The 21,120-nt window shown below is 37.7% G+C and overlaps 1 protein-coding gene and 1 pseudogene across 3 annotated transcripts in view; one reads left to right on the forward strand and one right to left on the reverse strand.

Moving 5' to 3' along the window:
- Positions 1–495: 495 nt before the first annotated feature.
- LOC127644107 (quinone oxidoreductase-like protein 1) lies at positions 496–12,640 on the reverse strand (annotated as a pseudogene).
- The window catches only part of LOC127643491 (intersectin-1-like), an 82,941-nt gene continuing 72,513 nt past the window's right edge, over positions 10,693–21,120 (forward strand). For all 3 annotated transcript variants that reach the window (XM_052126286.1, XM_052126287.1, XM_052126288.1), the window contains exon 1: positions 10,693–10,852. The gene's annotated coding sequence lies outside the window, so the exon portion shown is untranslated. The remainder of the gene's footprint in view (positions 10,853–21,120) is intronic.

Raw genomic sequence — 21,120 nt, forward strand, 5'->3', positions numbered from 1 at the left:
TGAGCTACATGCTAAGGTTTTGGTAGATTGAGATTACTGATAATCATTTGCATACCTCCGAGCATAGTGATGCTAAATCTAGGCCAGTATTGTTAGTCCTTTTCTACCCAGTGCTGCTGACATTAGTGGGCAAGAGAAACCGGATCAAATGATGCTGTTAATAATCCATTGGTAATGCTAGAATATAGATGAACAGAATGCCAGAACTAGGCCAAAGTTCCTCAATATAATGTTTACCTTAGCGCATGCTGATGCAAGAATTTTTAGATGTTTACTATTGCAAAATTATATATGTTTTGCTTTGTGATGCATCTATGATGTTTCATATTGATACAGTATGTACTACCACAGAAGGTTATTGAAAATTTGTGACCTTGATTTCCATTTAAGATGGCTTTTTATGTGCTTTAAATTTCTGTTGAGACTGCAAACTGACAACATACTGACTTAAAAAACACACACACAGACTGAGATTTATAATGACTAAAATTTACAGATTTATGAAAAACACATTTTTGGAGTCCACTTCAAAGCTTGATGACTATCCTCTTTCTGACTTGCTTTCTCTGAACCATCTCCATAGAGACGTTGGCTTCATATAAAGGCACAGGGTTCTCCAAGAGCGGCCTGCACAGAGACAATTGTCAAAATCCACAACATGTATATATTATGATAGAACTGATTTTACACTCTTCCTCTCAGCTTGACACACTCAGGAACTAATTTATACAGCAATTTCCTATGTTCCCATTCTTTCATTTTTAACCCTTATATTGTGTTCCGGTCAAAACTGACCGATTCACTTGAAAGCTGAATTTTATTTAACACAGTTGAAATAAAAAATGTAGATCATTTTCATAAAAATGTATTGGTTTTATTTTACTTTGTTACACCTGTGCTGTTTCCGGTCTAAAGTGACCGGCCATTGGAAATTAATGGATTAGTCTACAAAATACAGAAACATGAAGTATTTCGGAGCATCCCAATCATTTAGATGAGCACATATGTGGATGTGTGTTCTGCATTTTTCACCCAATTTGGAATGCACAATTCCCAATGCGCTTTTAAGTCCTCGTGGTTGCACAGTCCGGGTGGCGGAGGATGAATCCCAGCTGCCTCCGCATCTGGGACCGTCAACCCACGCATCTTATCATGTGGCTTGTTGAGTGTGTTGAGCACGGAGACATAGCGCGGTTCCCTAGCAACCGGGCCAATTTGGTTGCTTAGGAGACCTGGCTGGAGTCACTCAGCACGCCCTGGAATTCAAACTAGTGAACTCCAGGGGTGGTAGCCAGCGTCTTTACCACTGAGCTACGCAGGCCCCCAAGCTAATGGCTATAAATTTACATGATGAATCCTTCAATCAATAATTTTTATATTCAATAATAAGTACAAAGCCTTTTATAATTACTAAAAAAGAAGTTGACAAAAAGATGTAATGCAATATCTTGGGATAATAAATGAGAGATTTCTTAACAATCTCAGTTGGCCGGTCATTTTTGACCGGGAACACAAAAGTTGTTAGCATAAACATACACAACACAAGGGTTAAATTCTTTTGTAAACACAAAATAAGGCTATCTTCTTTGTTCCACATTGCTCACCTGAAAGTCCCTGTGGAAAGCTTCTCCACCACATCTTTCATGATATCTGAGAATGAATAGACTGAAGGCAGATAACCCAATTACAGGCAGGAAGCCACATGTCCTGTACATTGTTAACAAGGTCATTCCAGTAGCCAGAGGACACTGGGAGAAAACCCTCAGGTCCCAAACATATCAAATTGTCATGGACAGGCCATATGCACACTGAGAAAGCCACCAACCTCATTTCAACAGAGTGAAATACAGAAAAACAGCTCTGATAATATCACTGTTCTTTATTTCACTGTAATGTAAATTGTTAGTGTTTTTCTAAAACAGAGATCTTCCTAGATGGTATCAGAGATGTTTTCCTAGAGTCTTTCTTGTATCTTGGTGAATAACACAAATCTGTCTGGGTCATATTTACACCCAAAATAAAAAATACATTTGATTTTGCCTTAAGAAAACCTTATTTTATCCTGGATTGAAACATGGTCAAGGTATTTCTGATAAACACAGCAAAGGGCATTGCCTTACTGCTTTGTAGTAGAACTGCACTAATCAGAGAGCTCGGTTAAAGATTAATGAAGTTTATATGAAAAGATACGAAGATATCTGCCTTGCTTGGCACAGGATGCTGCCCACACCTCCTCATTTTGGAATGAGACAGACACTGCCTTCAGGAAGAGTATATGGCTGTCTGGAGGGTCAAGCTTAGGAAAAAGGGTGAAAATTAATTAATTAAAGGAATATTCCGGGTTCAATACAAGTTAAGCTCAGTCAACAGCATTTGTGGCATATTGATGATTTCAACACAAAATTAATTTTGAATTTTTTTAATACATTTTCAAAATTAATTTTTCATTCCTCAAGCAAAAATGGAGATTACGGTGAGACACTTACAATGGAAGTGAATGGAGAAAATGTTTGGAGAGTTTAAAGGTAGAAATGTGAGCTTATAGTTTTATAAAAGTACTACCTTGATTCTTCTGTTAAAACTCATGTATATAAGTTGTTTAAATCATTTTTACAATCGTTTTACAGTTTTAGGGTTTGTTGAAATTACATCATCATGGCAACAAAGTTGTAAAATTGCTTGTAAAAAATTTTACACAGAAAAGGTTAATAAGTGATTTTATAACACTAAAATTATGTTAACTCACATACTGTTTATGTCTTGAGGGAATACTTTTAAAATAGTGAGCATTTAATGTTTACGGATCGGCCCCCATTCACTTCCATTGTAAGTGCCTCACTGTAACCCAGAATTTAGCTTTTTTTTTTTAAGAAAAGGAGACGCAAGTCAAAATAAACGTTTGTGGTAATCTTTTTGTATGCCACAAATGCTGTCCATTGAGATTAACATGTATTGAACCCGGAATATTCCTTTAATTTCAAGTTTAGCTTAATGTAAAACGAAATGCTAATAAGGCAGTAGTTATCACGTTACCAATAATATTCTAATTAAAGTAAGAAATTAGGTATTCTAGATGCATTACAAAGAGAAAAGGAAGTTGTGCCACGCACCTGTAAGTTTTGTTCAGTGGTGACCCAGAGACATCCAACCGCAAGTAGGGTAATGAGGTCATGTTTATGCGGAAGATGCATCTGTGCTTCTTGCTCTTCCTCATAGAGTCTCACTGTTTAGAAGAAAGGCTCAAAATGATAAACAGCTAAGAGCAACGCTAACTCAAAAAATAATTTCCACCCACTCTTTAACATGTACACGATAAATAAAAAAAGCGCATCTAAGTTGAACTATATTGAAATGGTTAACCTCCTGAATCAACAATGATGTCCACTCCAAGTCCTCCAGTCTCTTCAAGGCATGAGTCCACAAAGTCCTCCTTTGAGTCCCACACTCTGACCACTCGAGCTGAACAAAGAAAGATTTGAATTTATGCATTTGGCAGACACTTTTACTGCATTCAGAGTATACATTCTATCAGTTTCTATTCAGCATTGCTTGTGCAATTGCTCTTCCATTTGTGCTACATGAGATGCAGTTCAAGCAATAGCAGGAAGAAATAAGCTTCAGGAGTCAAATGCCAAAGAAAGACAAAGAGATGATCAGCAAATCACTGAAAATAAAAAGGACATTACAGCACAAATTTGAAATATGAGACTGTGGTGCCCATGCCCTCAGCAACAAACAATACCTTCTACATTTCATTACAAAAAATGAAACTTCTCTCATCATTTACTCACCCTCATTTCATCCCAGATGTGAATGAATTTATTTCTTCTGCAGAACGAAAACAAAGATTTTAACAAGAATATCTCAGCTCTGTAGTTCCATACAATGCAAGACAACAGGGTTCAAAACAATGAAGCTCAAAAAGCACATAAAGACAGCATAAAAGTAATCCATCAGACTCTAGTGGTTCAATCCATCTTCTGAATCAATATGATAGATGTGGATGAGAAATTGATCAATATTTAAGTACTTTTTTAAACTATAAATCTACTTTCAAACAAACCTCTTATTTGATGACAGTACTTTGTTTTCTGTTTTTTTGCGATTCATATTATTTGTGCATATCGCCAACTGCTGGGCAGCGAGGAGCAAGAAAAAAGGGAGGGATAAAGGAAAGGAAAATAATACATTTATTATATTTGCACAACAGCCCAGTAGGTGGCGATATGCACAAAGAATGCAAATCAACAAAAAACTGAAAAAGAAGAACGTTCAACGAATAAGAGGCCTGTTTGAAAGTAGATTTATAGTAAAAAAGGACTTAAATATTGATCTGTTTCTCATCCACATCTATCATATCACTTAAGAAGAGTTGTATGGATTACTTTTATGCTGCCTTTATCTGGTTTTTGAAGCTTCAAAGTTTTGGACCCTGTTGACTAGCATTGTATGGACCTACAGAGCTGAAATATTCTTCTAAAAATCTTTAAAGGCCACCTATTATGGCATTTAAAATGTTCCTAATATTGTTTTGGGAGTCCCCAACAACAGTTTTACATGCATGCAATGACAAAAAACACTTTTGTTGTCTTATAATATGCATTTATGTTTACCTGATTTGCTCACCGACTCCCAAATGATTCGTTCAACGACTCATTTTTCCAAACCCCTCCTTTGCGTGACGCTAATCTGCGGTGATTGGTAGTAAAAAAATCTAAATCAGAGAAGGAATTTGAGTTGATTTATGTTAGCGATCATAGCCCAAAGTTCGGTGGTAAACACCCAATCAGTTATTGTTTGCGTTAGCCCAACGCATAAACATACTGATAAAGCACTGCATTACTACAAGTTATTGCTCTATTCTTTATGACAACTCCAATAACATCGACAAACATTTCACATATTTCAAAAACATTGACATTGGAGACCTAGAAGCTGTGCTGAGCGTAAAGTACACAACACACACAAATACTTATTAAGCATGCTAAAAAACACATAAAAGCAACAATTATTAATAATACTTACAGGTTGTGATTCGGAGGAGGAAGCTGATCCAAATAAACTTGGTACTGAACCTTCCTTCAGTATCAACCGCTCATGAATCCACACTTGAAAGCATTCATGTTCGTAAAGCAATCGTCATTAAAATGACGCGAACACAGCACAAGGTTCGGGCTATACTTGTGTGGTATAGTTGTAAATATAAACTCTAGCCACTGATTCTTCACATGCTCGACCCTGGGCAGTGAAAAAAGGTCGCTTTTATTATGCACTTAAGAACACAGCGTCTTGTTGTCGACATGATGTTTTCAAGTTTTCCCAGGTGTCTGCGCGCGCAATGAGTGGGCGCGGCCAATTTGATAATTTTTCGTCTTGACGTCACAACGAAAAGGAAAATGATTCATTGGAAAAATGATTCATTACATTGACTCAGAGTCGACTCCTACATTTGAGAGACAATAACTTTTTTACGGTGAACTTTCATATATAAAACTTTGCAGGATGTTTTTGTTCACTTAAATCTATGTTACACACGACATGAAAGGTAATTTTCAAAATTCCATGATAGGTGCCCTTTAAAAATGTGCTCAGCTGAAGAAAGTCAAGGTATAGTTTTGGGTGAACTATACCTTTAAGTCTATTGCTAAACAGACAGTATACCAATGTGATGGCTTTCTTTTTTTTCAGGAAATGAGCTGTCAGATAAAATCAAGTTTTGTTTTTTCAAGTTTACAAGTGATTTGCACAATTTGACTCAGAAGCCTGACATTTAGGTTTATATGGTGTTTGTAACAGACTTTTAGATCAACTCATGCCTCAGTTGCATGAAATGGAGAATCACCACTCACAGTGTAGCAATAGCTTGAAAGCCAGGCTTGGGGTCTATCCAGAACTGACACTTCATGGGTCAAATATCTTCCATATCATTCCTCTAACAATGATTCAGTTGAGCACTCACCCACACTCGGAGCTCTTCCAAAAACTTCTGGTCCTCGGGGGGACAAAGCTATAGCCAAAACCTTCACACCATGATAGTGGGCGAGCTGAATGGCCACAACTCCAAAGGGCTGCATGCACACAACACATGAAAGTTCACGATGACAAAATTCAGAAGATAACAGAAGTGATGTGAAAGACATGAAACTAGAAAAGCTATTTAGGAATCCTGTTGACTGGGACAATGGTCAACATTTGGTATACAGATTAGCAGTCATTAAACAAAAAATAATTGTACACAGAATGCCACAATTCACCCATTAGAAGCGTCCAAGAAAGCTGTGTAATCATATGCCACAACAAAAACGTATTAATGAATAAAAATGGTAATAGGAAGAATCAGGGAGTGGTTGACCTATTGACCTCTGCATAGATACCTACACTGGCCCCATCCAGCACTAGTAGAGTTTGACCCGCTGCCATCCGAGCCAGAGTGTGGAGAGCTGTGTAGGCCCTGAGACCATCTTTAATTACCGCCACTGTATCAAACCAGCTCACTTTCTCAGGCTTCTGAACTGTTATTAAAACACATAAATATGGAAAAGAAAAAGACACTTATAGGAACAGTTCTCCCAAAAATACTCACCCTTATGCCATCCCAGATGTGTCTGAATTTCTTTCTTCTGCTGAACGCAAATAAAGATTTTTAGAAGAATATTTCAGCTTTGTAGGTCCCTACAATGCAAGTGAATGGGGTCCAAACATTTGAAGCTCCAAAAAGCACACAACGTCAGCATAAAAATAATCCATATGACTCCAGTGGTTAAATGCATGTCTTAATCCAATGGCAAGATGTATAGTGAAAAAGGAGTTATATTTTGGTCTTTTCTCTCCCAAAACTGATTGGATCGCTTCAGAAGACATGGATTAAACCACTGATTTTATGCTGCCCTTGTGTCCATTTTAGAGCTTCAAAGTTTTGGACCCCATTCACTTGCACTGTATGGACCTACAGACCTGAGATATTCTTCTAAAAATCTTAATTTGTGTTCTGCAGAAAAAAGAAAGTCATATACATCTTGGATGGCATGATGGTGAGAAAACGAAATGACCAAATTTCTGCTGCAGTTGAATGTCCAATCACATTAAAATGAAGACTCCAGTTGTATCAGTAACCTTATAAAAGTAGTTTTATTCTACATGGAGAGGGTCCCCACATGGGGGCTGCCATGTTAGAATCACATGACCAGCTGAATACTAATTGCTTAACCTCAGTAACCACCCTATTATTAAACACTTTCTCTAGTGTATTAAAATAATCATGGCTGACTGTGAATAGTGAGTTTCTACAAAGGCATCTGTAACTGAAACTTATTGTGTTTGAATGATGCTGCATCCACGCCGCTAGTGTCAGTCCAAGTCGGCAAATTCAAAGAATTACTGAGTGCACCTTTAATTGCAGTGCAATTGCATAGGGATCAAAACTTGAAATCTATCAGCACATTCAAATATTAGACATAACCACACGGTACAGTATTGTTGAAAAGAAACCCATCACCTTAAAATCAACAGGACTTAGTGCACAGCTTTTTACTAAAACTTTGACCTGATGGTCACCAATGTTATTGGGAAAATCCTGTAACAAAAAACAAGATCACACAAGTTGAAAAAGGAAAATGTGCAGTGGACCATTTTTAATTACAAATCTCTTCAGACTATGGATATGTCAATGCATGCTTGAGAAAATGCTCAGTGCGCTCTCACCGTCTCCTGTGAGAGAAACTTCACACCCCCCTGGTCTCCAAACAGTTTACGATAAAGTCTTTCATGGCAATTCTTGCTATTTAAAAACACCTGAAATCAGACGGAAATGTCATGATTGAAGGATTATAGCAATATGCAAAAATACTGAAATATTGTTGTTATAATATTAAAGCAAAAATCTGCTAAACAAACCCAGCTCAAAAAAGTTCACCACGATTTAATGTGTGTGCAGTCTCTTTTGTACGTGAACTCAAGAGTTAAAATATAAGATCCAAATCATGCACCAACATTGTTCTTGCATACTAGCTAGAGGGCTACTTTTATTCCTCACAACCCCTGCACGCATGACGTGCTTCCGTTTAAAGCGCCACTATGTTATAATATCAGACTGCGTTATGCCCAATACTATATTTGCATTTCTCAAGCTTTACAGTTGACTGGGGTAGGATTTTGTTCATTTCCTGGACATGAGCCGTTCTGCGTGACGTATGTGTCGTCAGCGTAAATAGAAATATACACACATAGAAAGGAAACAAGAATAGTAGAGTTTACCTCACAGTATCATCCTAAGGATTATGTTAGATAATCTTCCTAACGAAAATCTAGAGTTGATGGCAAATTCAACACCGATAATTTTCACACGGAAATTAGTTTTTCGGCAAACTTGGAAACTATAGGCCTCTGCTGAACAGTAATGTGTGTTTTCAAATCAGTGGGCGTTCCCAAACCAGGATGGGCGTTTCTAAACTAACCAATGAAAGTAGGGAATCTCAGTGTAGAAATCAATGGGCGTTTCCAAACCAGGATGGGCTTTTCTAAACTAACCAATGAAAGTAGGGAATCTCAGTGTAGAAATCAATGGGTGTTCCCAAACTAGGATGGGCTTTTCTAAACTAACCAATGAAAGTAGGAAATCTCAGTGTAGAAATCAATGGGCGTTCCCAAACTAGGATGGACTTTTCTAAACTAACCAATGAAATTAGGGAATCTTAGTGTAGAAATCAATGGGCGTTCACAAACCAGGATGGGCTTTTCTCAGTGTAGAAATCTCAGTGTAGAAATCAATGGGCATTTCCAAACTAACCAATGAAAGTAGGGAATCTCAGTGTAGAAATCAATGGGTGTTTCCAAACCAGGATGGGCGTTCTAAATTAACCAATGAAATTAGGGAATCTCAGTGTAGAAATCAATGGGAGTTTCCAAACCAGGATGGGCGTTTCTAAACTAACCAATGAAATTAGGGAATTTCAGTGTAGAAATCAATGGGCATTTCCAAACTAACCAATGAAAGTAGGGAATCTCCGTGTAGAAATCAATGGGCGTTTCCAAACCAGGATGGGCGTTTCTAAACTAACCAATGAAATTAGGGAATCTCAGTGTAGGAATCAATGGGTGTTTCCAAACCAGGATGCGTATTTCTAAACTAACCAATGAAAGTAGGGAATCACAGTGTAGAAATCAATGGGCTTTTCAAAACCAGGATGGGCGTTTCTAAACTAACCAATGAAAGTACAGAATGTCAGTGTAGAAATCAATGGGTCTTTCCAAACCAGGATGGGCGTTTCTAAACTAACCAATGAAAGTACAGAATGTCAGTGTAGAAATCAATGGGTCTTTCCAAACCAGGATGTGTATTTCTAAACTAACCAATGAAAGTGGAATCTCAGTGTAGAAATCAATGGGCGTTTCTAAACCAGGATTGGCATTTCTTAACTAACCAATGAAAGTAGGGAAGAGTCCCGGTTCTCCCTATGGCCGGTCTCTTGCTTGTAGTCTGTTTATCTGGTTAATGGTTAGGTCTAGATCGGATATTATACATTTAGAAGACTCTGTTATTTATTTATTTATTTTGTTTGTTTGTTTAATAATCAGCAGAGCCATAGACTTATTGGCAGTGTATTGACATCATCCATAGTATGCTGGGCAACCGGTGGAAGTTCAGTCCAGGCCTGAGGCTCTTTTCCAATCCTGTTCCCACATTTTGTCCCTGGTCATATCCTTTCTCTCCCTACACTGTATTATATGATGAAATGGAAAAAGGCACACAAAAAATATATATTCAAAATAAAATGAGACGAAACAAGTTATGAGTTTGCGTCAAGGATATAGAAATACTTCCCCCAAGCTCTTATTCCTTTATAGTGCCAATCCCGATAACACACATATAACTCTGAGATGTCTGTTTTAGAACTTTTCATCTGGAAAGCATCACAATGTAATTATCATCTGCTAAACATCTTAAAAAGATCAGATTTACAACCATTCTAAACCATAAACCTCTCATGGTACATGGGCTATCAGGGATGACGTATGTCAGTAAGTATGTCTCAGATGTCAATAAGACATTCATCAGATGTCTTATAGAGGTCTATGATTTTAGAATGGTTGTATCTGATCTTTTAAAGATGTTTAGCAGATGTTAATTATATTGTGATGCTTTCCAGATGAAAAAATCTAAAACAGACATCTCGGAGATGTACGTGTGCTATTTGGGATGTGACTGCATAGGATGATTTAATTCTGTTGCTGTATACATTTTGCTATTTCTAGATACACATAGTCGTGTGTTTCATTAATACATGTCCCGTATAGGCCCAAATATCCCCTATTAGTAAAATCCTGATCGATTTGAATGAGGTTCAATTGGAGATTCTACTTTCTGTGCCACGGAGCTCCTCCTAGAGGAGACCATATTTTTTTAGCCATCCTGTTTAAAGCTATAAAACGTCCCAATGTGTTTAAACATGAAACATTGTATGCATAATAACAGCAAACATAATTTGAAGTGATCAATTTGGAAATGTGTTATTGTAAAGACGTTGTAGAGACATCAAACGTAAGAGATATCAAATTTTCCTAAAGTTTGTGAGGCGAAACAGTTCATCTGGGCCGCATTGCGCCTCCTGTCTGCAGTACTAGTTCAGACACTGATGCCTGAAAGACGTTTGTACTTTTAGTTTTCCTCCTTTTTTACTTCACTACCAGCGAAGCTGTTCGGAGGAAGCGAGGAGCCTGGAGGAGCAAAGAAAGAAGCTCGGGATTTATCTCTCCTTTTAAAATAAGAAGGAAGAGACCTCCGCCTCTCATCCCATGTTCCTCTAGTTTATATCTCCACAGAGTGCTTGAGACATGATGAAAACTGAACTATGAGGTAAGAGTGTTCGTGTGTCGCGGGCCGATTTTCCTCTTTTTGACAGTGACTGCGGCCGCTGCGCGAGCGAGTCATCAACGGAATTTCAGAGCGCGCCTCGCGCGAATTCAGTGATATATTCGCGTAACAGTCACTTTAACGTTCAGTTCACCTCCGTAACTATAGTAATACTTTCGATACTCGTTTATTCGCGAAAATTGTCTTATTTAAGATCCCTCTCTCCACGCAGAGATTGCAGCTAAACCGCTGCACTGATTTAGTGCTTCAGTTAGCACCCCCGGCTAACGGCTGCTGGTATGTTTTTATGAGTGACAGCAGCACGAATACTGAAGTAATGTGGATTTGTGGTAAAACTCGAGGAAATAGTGGGGGCTAAATTGGACGCGTGACGTGCTTAAGTGAATGTGTGTTAAATTTAGGATGCAGTAAAAGTGAGTAACAGCCAACGTGCTGGTGTTGCTGTGAGATGCAGATGATGAAGATACCCTGATGGGGCAGTTTCAACACCAGCAGCCACATGCTGACAGCTGCTGCTCTCTTATTTTTTCTGCATGAGTATATTTCTGCACTTCTTTAATCTCGGATGTGCAAGGTAGTAACATCTCTCTCATCTCTCCACATGGATTCATATATCAATAAATGCACATGTGCGTGCATGACTACAGCTCTGTCATTTCCATACACGAATAGTCCTGTATGGTCAAATGTGTGGATGCTGGTCTGGAGAGTCAGCAAAACAGAAGTTCATTACCCTCTTCTGATTATGTCTGGAGAAGGGTGGATAGGGCTGGTTTGCCTTGAATTTGGGTGACAGTCAGGGTATGAAATTCACTTTTTTTGCCCACCAGCTGATCAATGCCCAATTATTTATTTATTTATTTTTACACACACACACACTCACTACTTTTTAATAATGATAATTTTGCAATATACATACAGGCTAAAGAGTGAACAAGCACAGAAGAGAAACTTGTTCAAGCATAATTTCTGAGGCTGTACTGAATTATGATGACAATCATGTCAAGTTACCGAATGTCATTGGATGTCATTTGCAATGTTAGGTAAGGCACACTCTCTGGTAAAAAAAAAGTCTTTAGCTTTGATTAAGGTGCGAATTCGTCGTGGCATCATTTCGACCACTTTATGTTATAGACAACCTATGATGACTCTTAGACATAATAGATATCACAGTTTCATTGCCTGAATTTCTGTAAAGCTCCTTTCAAACGATGTGTGTTGTGAAAGGCGCTATACAAATAAAAATGACTTGACTTATGCAACGTCACAACATTTCCGTTCTGAGTTTTTGACACATTTTTGGCCAAGATCTTGTCTTGATGACGGGAGAGTTGAACCACTCCTTAAAGTCTTCTCCAGCACATCCCAAAGACTTTCAATTAGGTTAAGGTCAGGACTCTGTGGTGGCCAATTCATGTGTGAAAATGACTCCTCATGCTCCCTGAATCACTCTTTCACAATTTGAGCCAGAAGAATTTTTGCATTGATGTCCTGGAATATGCCCGTGCCATCAGAGTTGAAAAAAATCCATGGATGGGATAACCTGGTCATTTAGTACATTCAGGTGGTCAGCTGACTTCATTTATTAGCGCATATCGTTGCTGAGCCTTGAACTGACCAATTGAAGCATCCCCAGATCATGACACTGCCTCCAGAGGCTTGTACAGTGGGCACTATGCATGACAGGCTCATCGCTTTGTGCGCTTTCCTTCTTACCCTGACGTGCTCATCGCTTTGGGATAGGGTCAATCTGGACTCTTCAGACCACATGACCTTTTTATGTTGATCCACAGTCCAATCTTTATGCTCCCTAGCAAATTGAAGTAATTTTTCCAATTAGCCTTACTAAAAAGTGGCTTTCTTGTGGGCAAACAGCTGTTTAGTCCCAATGCAAAGTTCTCATCAAATTGTGTTTGTGGAAATGCTCTTACTTCCACTATTAAGCACAGCCTTGCGTTCTTCTGTTGATTTTTTACGATGTGACTTAAAGCGATTTAGTGATCTCCACTATCCTTCCATGTTTTAATAATGCGTTGGACAGTTCTTAACACAATTCCAGTGATTTCAGCAATCTCCTCAATTGTTTTCTTTGCTTGATGCAGGCCAATAATTTGCCCCTTCTGAAATAGTAACATCGTTTCCATGACCACGAGATACATCTTCCGACATGGTTGTTTAAGAAACGAGAAGCTACACACTGCATCAGTTATGGTTAAAAGAATTGTTACCAGCTAAAACATATTAATCACTGCAATAATGATCCAATCATAGGGTCTTAAGTATCTGCTTATTTAAATCCAAACGGCAACTTCTTTTTTGGCCAGGCTGTGTATATAGCCACAAATATTTGAGCAATGTTAAAACAAAGTGAACCCGCAGAGTTTGCATTCACAATGCATGTAAAATGCGAAATGGAAATAAAGCAAACTAAATTCAGAGCATCTGCTGAGAGGGTGTGAGATCCTTTGGAGCGTTTAGTGAAACTTTAGCGAAGCCATTCACACATCTGCCCATATGTCAATCATTGTTCTACCAAACAAACATTATTTTATACATCCATCTTTGCAGTAGTGTCAGTGTCATCATATATTACAATAACAGAGTGTAATCATTGCATATTATGGCCACGTATTGTGTCTTAGCACTTTAGTGTCATGGATTCAGAATGTAAACAAGACAAATGTAACATTTTCTACTGCATCTATATTAAATCATCACTGAGTGGTTAAAATAACTTCTTTTACTGACCTCATATGAATTCTTCTCATCGAATTTGGCATAAAGTCATTGATAACACATTTTGATGTCACTTTAATTAAGGTTTTACTGAGCATCCTCATATTTAAATGTACTTCAAAACTCCTCCCACAGTGGTGATGCGGGTGTCTGAATGTTTTGCAAGCAGTATACCGTTTCTCGGCTGTTTTGAATTTCTTTTTAACCCTGAACAAATAAGAACTTCTCCGGAAGTATATTGGGGCCTTTACAGATCACCCGCAACAGTGGCTGGTAGATTCCCGCATTTGGCTGCCTGGCGTGTCAATTTCAAACCCTGGTGACATTGTGTAAACACTTTCGGATTGTTGGGTCTTTACGGACTCTTAAGAAAAATGCAGCTGGATCTTTTGGCCCGGGTCATAAGCGTGGTTAGAAATGACATGATGGTGAGTAAATTATGACAGAATTAAAACATTTTGGTGAACTATCCCTTTAAATGCATAAGCTCAAGTGGACTTTATTGTTAGGCCATGCAGTTCATAATTCATTAGAGGCTGTGATTCAAGTTTATCTGGCCACTTTCTCTCTTTAATCCATAGATTCACTCTGGTTTTATCCCCCATCACCCACAGGTGTACAGCAGAGATTTAGTCTGGGGTGCGAGATAAAAGGGATCTCCAATCCACCGTGCACAGCTCGGCAGTCTCAGCGGGACGAATGATAGGCCAGCTCTGTGTGTACGGCTAGTCTTTTTTTGTTCACTGCTGATTTTTTGTTCACTGCTGATATCTGTGCTGCCCTTTTGCTGCTCACTTTGAAATGTGTTTTTCTTTGTACAATCGTTGGCTCAGATGCAGCTTTTTGTCTGGATAATTAGGTTAACAGGAAGAGGGAGGGACCCTCAATCTTTCACCCCCCAATAGTCTGCTCCATTAGGCCTGAATAATTTCCTGTCCTGTCTGTCTTTTGCCTGACAAGAATTTTCCCTGCAACTTTAGCATGGCTATGGATTCACGGATGCCTAGTTATTCTTTGTGAACATTGGTCTTCTTGATCAGGTGCCTCTGCTATGACTGCTCTTTTTTTTTTTTTTTGTGGAATGCAATATTCATTATAAAATAAAGAATTTATAATACACCAAATTTTCAATGTTGGTTGTAGTTGCCAGGGTGTTGCTATAGTGTTCTGGGTGGTTACTAAGTGGTTGCACGCTAGATATAAATTACATCCCTCCTTCAACATTTTATTGCCTAACAGGAAATCGTAAGTGTCATCACTTTAAGTACCAGTAATGGCACACCTCTCGTTAACAAGCTGCACGGCTTACATTATATCATATGCATGACAGAAGGGAAGGGAAGCTTGCCTTACAGGATGTTCTGGGTTCAATACAAGTTTAGCTCACTCAACACCCTTGGTTACATAATGTTGATGAAAAAAAACAAAACAAATTTAGACATCCCTCGTTTGAAAAAAATAATTGCGGTTAAAGATTGGTTCTTACAAAGGAATTGAATGGGGCTAGTCCGTAAATATTAAATTACACACTGTTTCAAAATTATAGCCACATGGTCTAAGTATTATACTTGTTAAGATGATTTTAGTATGGTCAAATTAGGGATTTACCAGTGTTACAGGGTTTACCGGATAATGGTATATCAGCATTATGTCATTATGACAACAAAGCTGTAATATTGGATATAACTTCACACAGAAGTTAAGTTTTACTGGGTAAAAAATATTGATTTTCCAATGAATCGCAATATTTGTTTTAATGGTATTGATTCTTAAATCCCAAGAACGATCTTTTACTATATGGGCAACTCTCTACAATGCAAGGAAATCTCTCGCATACTGTATTTTTGCGACCAAATTCCATGCTATGTGACTAAAAATGTCTTTGATTAGCCTCTGACTGCTGTATGTTCAGATTTCACTCATCAGTGATTGAGGAGTATATTGCAGTATGTTAAGAGTTAGTTTTATTTGACTCGTTCAGTTTATTTTTTGTCCAAAGACAAGATCCACACAAAGTGTTTGTCATGAATAATCTCTCTTTTAATATTCTTTTTTGTTTATTACAGTCAATTGTTGATCAAAAACCACACAAAAACAAATAATTAATTCTAATCTCGAATCGCATGTATGAGGAGAAAAAGCAGTTTGAGTCATCTTTTGTTAATATACGATTTACAGATGATCCTTAGAGAACTGCCAGTTTTCTTAAAGAGACGGCAGATATTTTAGCATGTGTTCAACAAACTGATGTAAATAGTATAAACATAACAAAATATAATGTATGCAATATAATATATCTATTAATGGAATACATTTTTTAAAAGCTAAAATGTGATCAAAATTATGAGGAAAAAAATATATCATTTTTAAAATCATTATTTTTTAAATATACCTAGTTAGAATGTCCCCTGTAAAATTAACAGCATTAGCTGTCTTTCACATTTAAACACAATGTACATTATAACCGAAATATACCCATAACAAGTATTTGGAATTGAGAGCTTGTAAGTCGAAATCGAATAGGGAAATCTGTATCAATATCCAGCCCTATTAGTAAGCAATGAAGATCCAAAAATCATGTTAACATATATAATGTTTATGTCTTGTGGCTATGCTTTTGAAACGGTGTGTATTATAGCATTTATTGACTGGCCCCATTCACTTCCACTGTATAAATAAACAAAGGAACGAGTATTAATCAGCATTATGCCTCAAATGCTGTCAATTGACCTTAACTTGTATTGAACTTGAAACATTCCTTTAACAAGCACCACTAACTAGCCTTTTTGCCTCTTTTTAGTTATAAACACATACTCTTTAATTAGTTAACACACCGATAGTTATAGACCAGACTTTAATTTTTCGACCGGCTGTGGAGTTGTATTTGTGTGTCTTCTTGCACAGAGCAGTAACTGTTACCTCGTCTTCACATTGGACAGAAGCAAACAGTATAGGCTCTCTTCCGGAAGCTGTCATATTCAGTCTGATGGATGATAATATTTCTGTATCGGCTCTATTCTGCTCTGACAAAACCAGCAAAAGCCATTGAAGATCAGCTATCTGCACTCACTGTTATAGCTGATCTGTTTTGCTGACCTCAGCTGTGGAGAGAGCACTTCTGTTTCTTGTGTTTATGGCCTTTCCGAACTACTTAAGAATGGAAAAAAAATTATCTAAGATCAGATGTTGGGCTGTGGGTTTTAACTTTAGAACTTTAGAAGAGCAAAGGTTGGGGTGCTCAGAGATGAAACCGACTTCTTTTATTAGCATAGCAGTGTAGATCTAAAGAAACGATTGCAAAAACATTGTATATGTGCTTCAGTGTTTTATGAATGAACGGTTAGGATGATTTATCATCGGTGATGATGAAAGCTTGAGATGGGTTTCATTTAAAGATGGATTCATTTGCCTGGGTGGGGTACATCTTGTTTGTGATTTGTTCAGTAGTGAATGTATATTTCGGGGGTGTCAGTTCTACCATAAGCATCTGAACGTTCCTCGTCTTTTTGGAAAGCTTGCAGTGAGGATAACTCTCACTTTCTGTCATACCCTTTAAGAAACATCAGCTTCTCTGTAGTTTGGCTGATGTTGAGAGTGTTGAACTTGTATTCATTATTTAGATCTTCATATTATAACCTTTATTTAACCAGAAAAACCTCTGAGATTAAAAATCTCTTTTACAGAAGTGTCCTGTCCTGTTATGACTGTTTGTGCAGTGAAAGTGACCTTTGGGGAACTTGTAGAAAAAAGTTCTCGCTCTGCTCAGAGAGTTTTACAGCTTATGTTGTCTTCCAGTACACTACAGTACATTAGTCAAACCCAAACACTATCCAGGACAAACTGCTATGCTTTTGTGAGGAATGCAAAAACCTGTGGGTGTGTCTGGCTGTTTTGTGCTCATGGACAACCCCAAGCAGTCTTGGAAAGAATTTAGGTGTGTGTGTGTGTGTGTGTGTGTGTGTGTGTGTGTGTGTGTGTGTGTGTGTGTGTGTGTGTGTGGTTAAAAAAAAAAAATGACTATGGAGTCATTACTAAACTGAAACATTAAGGAGCCAAATGACTGTTGCAATTACAGATTTGCTCGATTTAGATGGCTGTTCTAAAATGTCTCAAAAATGTTACGGTGATGGGGTGGCCCAGATACTAGGCCTCGGTATTGATACAGATTTCCCAATTAAATTCTATTCCGATCCACAAGCTTTCAATATCGATTCATATGAGTACATTTCTGTTACTTTGTCCATTTTGCTTACATATAAAATAAATTATCTCTCCGCTAATGCTCTTAATTATAAAGGATCGTTTATAGGCAACCCTTCTAGGTACAATTTGAAAATATTAATTAATTTTAGATTTTTTTTTCATGACATTTATATTTTACATTTATGCATTTGGCAGACGCTTTTATCCAAAGCATCTTACAGTGCACTTATTACAGGGACAATCCCCCCTGGAGCAACCTGGAGTTAAGTGCCTTGCTCAAGGACACAATTTGGCTGTGGGAATCTAACCGGCAACCTTCTGCTTACCATTTCTGTGCTTTAGCCGACTACGCCACCACCACTCGCATTCTGTCTATTCCATCAATTAATGTCTTTAAATTGCATATATTATGTTGAAAATATATTTTTGTTAAATTTTTATTGTGTACCTGCATAATGTTTACTATTTACAAGTGTTAACATTGATATGTAGAACACAGGCTTAATTGGTAGTGTCTCTTTAAGACTAACTACATCAGTTAGTAAGCGCATATAACGAGAGAAGACCTGCATAGTTTATTAAGAGCATCCATGTGTTTACAACTAATTGTTTCTTTTTAATCAACAACTGACTAAAAAACAGAAAGGAAATTATAAGAGACATTATTCAATAACATATGGATCTGTGGATCTCGTATTTGGACACAGAACGAGTTGAACCAAACTTTTACTCTGAACACGCAGTGCTAATTACGTCTTCTCCACTATACTACTCAATCACTGGTGAGTGAAATCATTTACTAGTCAGTGGCTAATCTTAGACATTTTTAGTTGCATATCACAAGATTTGGTTGCACATGCGAGTGATTTACTTGCATTATAGAGGGTTGCCACATAAAGTGAAAGATATATCTTTCAATCAATGTTTAACCCAGCTATACCAGACACAGCGAATCCAAAATTAAGTTAAATCCCAATGCAGTTTATTGTATTATCCCAATTATAACTAGAGCAAAACCAGATTTGTTACATAATTCAGGACTTATAATTATAAACAAGCCAAAAATACCTCAGGGTCGCTTATTTTTAATTGTCTTCACTTCCAGTTGCGAACTCACTGACTGCTAATTCGCTGTTGATTCAAACTGCTACTTTTCCTGCTTTTTAAAAAGACTGTTCAAAAGAGTAATTTATTCGCAGATCAGACATCATGTTGTCAGTAGCTATGTTTTCATCAATGTTTTTTATTTATGGCCCTCCTTCCACCCCCCCTCTTTGGAGGACAACTTTTATTTTTATTTAAATCAAAAAGATTGGAGGTACATGTAGTGTAAAGACGGGTATATGTTAGAACATACAGGACAATAACATGTTTCAAAACAGAATATCATTAGGAAAAATATGAAAAATAAGATGACAAATAAACTGTATGTATGTATGCGTGTTTGTGTGCATAAGATTTGGGTGTGGTTGTTAACGATTTAAAGAGAGAAAAAATTAATTCCATCAATTTGTTTTATGTGCATTTTGGGATTGCGCATTAAAACTGCTGGATGGAAACATTAGTGCAGCAAGCAGCACTAATGAATATGTTAATCAAGCCTATATAAAAATGTATCTAGACACGCCTTGAACTCTTGACCCAGATTTGTCTCACCTAGTGATAGCATTCCAATCCTATGACATCACAGTTTATCCGCCCTCTCTGGGGTATGCTCTGATTCAAAGGGGACGGGTGTAGATCTGAATCAGTGAGGCTGGTAATGAATAAGAGTAAAACTAAACTTGAATGAGACATGCAGATCCTCTCAAAGCATTGGTTTGTTGGTGTTTCTAGTGTTTTCTGCATAACGTTTCCCTTTACTGGGCTTTCATTCAGATTTATTCATTCGAAATGCCGTCAGTGTTTGAGAGCATTGTCCTGAGGAAATGCTTCATTAGAATCAGAAAAGTGGTGACGGTTAAAAGTAGGTCAGATACTCAAAGACACACACACACACACACACACACACACACACACACACACACACACGCACACATACGGTCATTAGTAGGGCCGTGACAAGGACCAGATCTACTGTGTGACAGTGTCATTAGCACTGCAGTGTTTGACACTGCTCTCTGCCAGTGAGTGTAAAACAGAGAGGGGAGGCACCAGGGTCCTGTTTAATCCGGGGAACTGGAAGTTTTCAGTATTGAGTCAAGCTTTCCGTGGAGGGCTTAGTCCTCCATCTTGAGAAATACCTCACTGTTTCAGATTAAACCTCAGACAGTACAAACACGCCTTGGGGTAAATGGCATTCATACAAAACACATTTCCTCAAATACAGTGTGCAAACTAAAATACCACTTGTAATGTATGGTACAATCATGTCACAATACTTTTTTAGAGGCACACACACAACATAGAAACTGTTCTGTATAAATGGGACAAATTGTACTAAAACAATGCTTAAACACATGCAAATGAATACTTCAGATAGTAATTGTGTTCTGGTACATGCATATTTTCTAAATTAAACTGCTTAGTATTAAACCATTAGATCCCAAATTAAGCACATTGCTGCATCAGCATTTTTCTGCAGTTTACAAGTGGGGTGATGTGAAGGGTGGGGCAGAGTGATGCAAAATGTGAGTGTGGAACATCCCAGTTTCCACATGCCTTCAGTTTCTGTCCTGCTCTTGCTAACCCTTCAGAACAGTTATTAAAACTGTTAGTTGAAATAACATAAATGGTGTTTAAGTGTAACAATCTGTTTTAGTTATTGATGATAGTCCTGGTGCAGCGCATTTTGACATGCCAAGTTTAATATGTGTATGCACAAATGAGATTTCAGTTATGGCAAAGAAAACGCTCTGTCCACACTGACAGTTTCAAGCATTTTCGAAAAGTTTCTCGTCCACACTGAAACGTTTGCAAAGTCTTAAATCCCCTTACTGCACATGTGAAAAATCGCCGTTCCATATACGGCCTGAAATGCAATTCCGAGTAAACTTCTTGCTGCCCTTGAAGGAATGCAATGTGAAGGTTGTACAAAGTAACATATATTAAACAATGCTATTGAAGTGAATATCGGGTATAACAGTGCTACTACAACATGGGCAGCCATCTTGATTGTTTTGGGATGAATGGATCACATGACAACAAATACAACAACGTTTTCAGATATCTCATTTTCCCCTGTTCACACTACAACGTGAAGATGGCGTTTTCAAATGTATCCACTTGGAAGACCATTTTCGAAATTCTCAGCTTACGGTGTCAAAAACGCCTTCATAGTGTGAATAGAAGGCCTTGAAGATGTGTTTTCA

Source organism: Xyrauchen texanus, chromosome 5 (assembly GCF_025860055.1).
Source record: "Xyrauchen texanus isolate HMW12.3.18 chromosome 5, RBS_HiC_50CHRs, whole genome shotgun sequence".
Lineage (NCBI taxonomy): Eukaryota > Metazoa > Chordata > Actinopteri > Cypriniformes > Catostomidae > Xyrauchen > Xyrauchen texanus.